Source organism: Limulus polyphemus, unplaced genomic scaffold (genome assembly GCF_000517525.1).
Source record: "Limulus polyphemus unplaced genomic scaffold, Limulus_polyphemus-2.1.2 Scaffold1627, whole genome shotgun sequence".
Taxonomy (NCBI): Eukaryota; Metazoa; Arthropoda; class Merostomata; order Xiphosura; family Limulidae; genus Limulus; species Limulus polyphemus.
The window spans coordinates 17490-24269 of NW_013667237.1; the positions used below are offsets into that span (position 1 = coordinate 17490).

Below are 6780 nucleotides of genomic sequence, written 5' to 3' on the forward strand. Positions count from 1 at the left end.
TAATCCAACTAGTGAGAACAACATATATGCTCACTAGTGTTGAATCAGTTATCCATTAGTGAGAACAATCGTGCACTGCTAACTGGCAATGTATCAGTAATCCAACTAGTGAGAACAACATATATGCTCACTAGTGTTGAATCAGTTATCCATTAGTGAGAACAATCGTGCACTGCTAACTGGCAATGTATCAGTAATCCAACTAGTGAGAACAACATATATGCTCACTAGTGTTGAATCATCAATCCCACATTGGGAACACCATGTAGATCTTAGTAGTATTATATCAGCATTTTAAAGTTGAGAGCAGTATAGTGGAGTAGTAGTCTAAAAGTGAGAACAATTGCTTCGTGCTCACTGGTAATGTAGGTAATACATCAGTAATACAATTGTGAGAACAATCGTGTAATACGTACTGGTGATGTATCATTATAATTCCAACAGCAAGAACGGCAAGTAGTCTCCTCTGGTGAAAAAACCAAGTAGTGTATCAGTAGTCTAACACAAGTAGTGTATTAGTAGTCTAGTAGTCCAATATTAGTGAAGTGCCCTCTTATGTTGTTTCAGTAATCCAACAATGAAAACATCAAGTAGTGCCCCTGGTGTTTAATCACAAATTCAACAGTGAGAACTATAATGGAGTGCTTGCTAGTGTTGTATTAGATGTTTATCAGTGATTACAGAATGTATAGTGTTGTATCAGTACTGCAACTCTGAGAAGAGTATGTATTACTAATAGGTGTGGTAACAGTAAGAACATTTTGTTTCGTGTCCACTGGTGCTGTATCAGTAATCCAGCAGTGAGGACATTTTGTGTCGTGTCCACTGGTGTTGTATCAGTAATGCAACTCTGAGAAGAGTATGTATTACTAATAGGTGTGGTAACAGTAATCTAACAGTGAGAACATTTTATGTCGTGTTTAGTAATACATACTCTTCTCAGAGTTGCATTACTGATACAACACCAGTGGACACGACACAAAACGTTCTCACTGCTGGATTACTGATACAACACCAGTGGACACGACACAAAACGTTCTCACTGCTGGATTACTGATACAACACCAGTGGCAGGTGTGGTAACAGTAATGGTTTTCTACCTAGACCAAAAATTCGAGCGCTTTCGAATAGTTCACTATTCTTCTTCAGGAGAACAAAGGGTCTCGTTTGAAAACCATGTAGTTCTCACTGGCAGTGTATCAGTAATCCAACAATGTTAACAGCATGTAGCGTTTACTGGTGATGTATCAGTAATCCAACAATGTTAACAGCATGTAGCGTTTACTGGTGATGAATCAGTAATCCAACAATGTTAACAGCATGTAGCGTTTACTGGTGATGTATCAGTAATCCAACAATGTTAACAGCATGTAGCGTTTACTGGTGATGTATCAGTAATCCAACAATGTTAACAGCATGTAGCGTTTACCGGTGATGAATCAGTAATCCAACAATGTTAACAGCATGTAGCGTTTGCCGGTGATGAATCAGTAATCCTACAGTGAGAGCAGCTTGTGGTGCTTATTAGTGTATTAGTTATAACTTCTAGTTCCCACTGATGTTTTATCAATAATCTAATAGTAAGAACAATCGTGCATTTCTCATTGTTATTGTATTAGTAATACAACAGATAGAATAACGTGTATTGCGTATTATTTTTGTATTAGTGTTCACACTTTGAGAACAGGCTTTATTATTTACTTGTGTTATATCAGTAATCCAACCCTGAGAACAGCATTTAGGGTTCACTGGTGTTGAATGACTTGTCCAAAAGTACAAACATGTTTAATTAGGAAATGATTATAAACATCGAAGAACAATTTCTTGATCTTGTAAACCAAAAGTTAGACGAAATCTATTCACTGGTTTTTATCAATAGCTCTGGTGACTGAAGGAGCTGTTGTTTGTCATATTTCGCTTAAAGTCACTCGAAAGCTACCTACCCTAGACGTTCTAGAAGTGATAGATTAGAGGGAATTCAAAGAATCTATGAATACATAATAATGAAGTTATTGTTTTTTATCCTGGGTAACGTAGAGAAAATAAGTAATCAACAGTGTAAGCAAAATTTATCTTATATATATATTGTAATAATGAAATTCAAGTAGTAAACTTACTTGGTACTTTCAAGCTCAAAGGAAGCAGTCACCAAACGTTTCAAGTATTTTCTGGCTATCTGATAAATTGTGATCTGTGCAGGGTTTCCCTATAAAACAAGCTTATTTAACAGCCGTTTTCACCGCTCATCCTTTCAGCGCATGTAACCAACAGTGCGCAAAGACACGTTTCTTCGCGCATGGTGAAGTATTATTGGCTTGGTACCATTTATTGAGGGATACGTAGAGAGATAAAACACCTTAAAATTGTTAAAAACAACTAAAAAAAAACACCAATAAAAGTAGAACCAGTCCGATTATTGCAGTTTCACCTTTCACAAACAATGTTTTCTATTCAAGAATCTCTAAAGGAGGTGTTTTGGAATGTTCTTTTTTATTTGAAATGATACAGAATTTAATTAAAAGAAAGTCTTTTGAAGATCCTTCTAGTACAATATTAATCTCATTATAATTAATTACGTCACCGCGAAGACCTTTAAGATGTTCGTGGAATTAAAGTTATAATGCGACGTAGAGCGAATTTTACATCATTTTTAATTATAAAAAATACTTCAGCTTACTATCATTGGCCAAGTCAGAGTCCCTTAAAGTTAAAACATTCAGCAGCGCCCACCGTCTATTTATGCTGCTAGTCTTAACCGAATAGTGAGACTGGTTCTTAGAGTTTTAACACTCAAAGAGCTGAAAATTAAAATATTTTGTTCAGCGGTGTAGACTTAATCGAACATTTGATCTTGCAATCCGCAGCTTATTAAGCTAATAACTTGGCTCAGCACTTGAGAGAGAACATGTTTAGTACAATGATTAAGAAAGATTCGTTTTTGATGTTTATATACAACATAAAAATGAAAAACAATAAAATAGTTATATAATATGCATTTAATTATACACCATTTATTAATATTAAATACTTCAGATTTGGTTAAAGCCTAAACACATATGTCAGTTGCTTTGTTTCGTTCAGTATCAAGAGAAGCATACGACACTTTGCAACTTTCGTTAGCTTTTATTTTTTAAATAATTTCCAGTTTTTTGCAAGAAATCCTGCCAGCACACTTCTATTTTACTATTAGTTTTAACGATAAAATAGAAAGACTTGTAATAACTTAATAACTGTTTACTGCTATACAAAACTGCAAACTTCATTTTGTATGCTACTGGATACCTACCAACTGACAGAATGACAGACTTTTGATGTCAACTTTTCCTTGTCCAAAAATAGAATATCAATACATTTTCATTTTAAATTTGCCGTTGTTCGCATAACTTATCGCAAAAAAACAACAACATAATTATGTAGGTATGTATATAATTTTAATTCTTAACCAGAAAATATTAGTAACACCATTTGCTTTTATGCCATAAACACTACGCCAAATTAACTATTAAATTAACATGAAATAATTTCTTAGTGAAGTAATGATGTTCAAATATATGTTAACATTTTAAAATAAAAATGCATTATTTTTAGTTGCAATATTAAAAGATTTTTTAAATGGTATTATTTTGTCCAAAATAAATAATCAAGTCATGCGGATAACTTATGGCATGCTAGTAAAACTAATAACAGAAGAATAAGATGTCATGCTAGTAGAATTAATAACAGAAGAATAAGATGTCTTGCTAGTAAAACTAATAACAGAAAAATAAGATGTCATGCTAGTAAAACTAATAACAGAAGAATAAGATGTCTTGCTAGTAAAACTAATACCAGAAGAATAAGATGTCATGCTAGTAAAACTAATAACAGAAGAATAAGATGTCATGCTAGTAGAATTAATAACAGAAGAATAAGATGTCTTGCTAGTAAAACTAATAACAGAAGAATAAGATGTCTTGCTAGTAAAACTAATAACAGAAGAATAAGATGTCTTGCTAGTAAAACTAATACCAGAAGAATAAGATGTCTTGCTAGTAAAACTAATACCAGAAGAATAAAATGTCATGCTAGTAGAACTAATAACAGAAGAATAAAGTTTGGAATAAAAACTTGGGGGAATGAGTTAGAACAGTCCTGAAAAAAATTTAGAGAAGGAAACATAAAATTAATTATATAATTTTATTTTTAAACCTGCGTGCAGATTGGCCCTGTGGAGAGTTATCGATATCGGAGCTGGGGAGCAGGATTAGAATCCCCGCATTTTAAACTGTGGCTGGTTGGGTGTTTCTGACTGTGTTTGCCTTTTGGTTCAAAATTAGGGACGCAGCAGATAGCTATAGTAGTGTTGCCATAACTACAAATTATTTTTAAATCACAATGTTTTACCCAGTTTTCTTCTGCAGTTGATGTCATATACGCTACTTGTACTTATAAAACAAAAAATACTGTTGTGTATGATTGTTCATCTGTTGTTACAAGCGTATAAGAATCCCTACATTGGCTAAAACTGGATATCGATACTTGTGGTGGACACAGCACAGATAACTATTGTGTAGCTTTGTGTTTAACACTCCCCCTCCCCCTACATTGGCTAAAACTGGATATCGATACTTCTGGTGGACACAGCACAGATAACCTATTGTGTAGCTTTGTGTTTAACACTCCCCCTCCCCCTACATTGGCTAAAACTGGATATCGATACTTCTGGTGGACACAGCACAGATAACCTATTGTGTAGCTTTGTGTTTCACACTCCCCCTACATTGGCTAAAACTGGATATCAATACTTCTGGTGGACACAGCACAGATAACCTATTGTGTAGCTTTGTGTTTAACAATAAAAAAAAATAATCAAGTTTGACTGAAGAAGTGAAAAATATTTGTTTATGATATATTTTCAGTTGCTCGAGAGAAGATGAAGGTTTTTCAGAAATTCCTGAAATATTTTGTTTTAAAGGACAAACAATAAAAGAATAGATAACTGGTGAGTTATAGCCTGGCTAGATTTCGCTGATATTTGGCCAAAGCTTCCAGCCACGTCAGCGTCGAGAAATGTCAAATTTATGCATATCCGCAGACTGCAGTATTCGGTGAAATTCCATGTAAAGGTGAATAAACCAGCTAGACAAATATTCAACATGATTCAGAAGCAAAGAACGAGACTAATGGTGTACCACTTCCGGTTTGGTTCAATAACTTCCCCAGAAAGAGTTAACTAGCGGAACGGTTGTAAATGTCGCAAAGCTATTTCTTTATTCTTTAGAATAATTTGAGAATTAAAATATGATAACTTATTATTATTATAGCGATTCTATATATTGTATATACTTGTATTTTCAATCTTTGCTCTAGTATTGTATAAATAGTATTTCACTATTTGTGAATGTTTTTCTAGATCTAAAATCATTCCTAATCACTCGCGAAAGACTTTTTGTAAAGCCACCATGAAGATCCACTCATTCTGTAAAAGTGTTGTAGAATCCACGTGCAAGTACATAAGAAAAGTAGCCATGCTTCACGAGTTGTTTTTTTTTTTGTTTATTTCAAAATTCAAAGTGAGAAAAAACATCTTTCACATAAAATATAGATTATAACAATAATCTTATCATTGTTTGTGCATGTATTTTTCCTGATATGCATTTAGATATGAGCTAAATGTTTGTCTCATTATTATTTTTGTTTGAAAGTCAAGATAAACGCCAAGGTAAATCCAATTTCCTATATCCAACCATTGAAATAATTTTTACTTTCTTAACAAAATATTTCTAAGTTATAAATCATGTCATAGAATGTTTTTCATATTATTCTTTATTTTAAATATCAGGCTATTAATTTGTTGGTATTTACCAGATTTTACCTAAAATATAAGTGTCTAACACTTGGTGCTGATTTTTAACCATATTCTACACATACACTATGGCAAATAATATATTAATACAAGTGTGAAAAACTTTAGTCACATTTGCTAAACCAATTACGTTATAGAATTGAAAGTGTATTTAAGTACACGTAGTTATGTAGATAACACCTCTAGTGGCAATTTATTGAACTTTGTGGTGCACGCGCTGTGCTGTAAGGCATAAAACGTTTTACGTGCATATAAGATCGATTATCATCTATCAGGATTGTTAAACAGTTCAAAAGACACCGTATAATTTTAATTCGCCCCCAAATGGCACAGCGGGATGTTTGCGGACTTACAACGCCAGAAACCGGGTTTCGATACCCGTTGTGAGCAGAACACAGACAACCCATTGTGTAGATTTATGCTTATACTAAGAAACAAATTACATGAATTCAAAATTTTTCTGCTGTTATCTTGATGAGTTATTAAAAGTAAGAGTGGATTTAATTTTAATAGACACGAAACTTACCAACATTGAAAGTTTCAAGAACACTTTAAAGATACTGTTAGATCTGTAACTATAAAGGGACTTCACTTCAACAGTAGGATATACATATGTTAGTTCTATAACTATACACATACTTCACTTCAACAGTAGGATATAAATATGTTATTTCTATAACTATACGCGTACTTCACCTCAACAGTAGGATATACATATGTTAGTTCTATAACTATACACGTACTTCACCTCAACAGTAGGATATACATATGTTAGTTCTGTAACTATACACATACTTCACCTCAACAGTAGGATATAAATATGTTAGTTCTATAACTATACGCGTACTTCACCTCAACAGTAGGATATAAATATGTTAGTTCTATAACTATACGCGTACTTCACCTCAACAGTAGGATATAAATATGTTAGTTCT

The 6780-nt window shown here is 33.2% G+C and overlaps 1 protein-coding gene across 1 annotated transcript in view; it reads right to left on the minus strand.

Moving 5' to 3' along the window:
- Window positions 1–2201, minus strand: part of LOC111087000 (probable glutathione S-transferase 7) — a gene marked incomplete at its 3' end in the record, with an annotated part of 15024 nt that extends 12823 nt beyond the window's left edge. Inside the window, exon 1 of the mRNA XM_022392049.1 lies at window positions 2118–2201. The remainder of the gene's footprint in view (window positions 1–2117) is intronic.
- Window positions 2202–6780: the final 4579 nt, after the last annotated feature.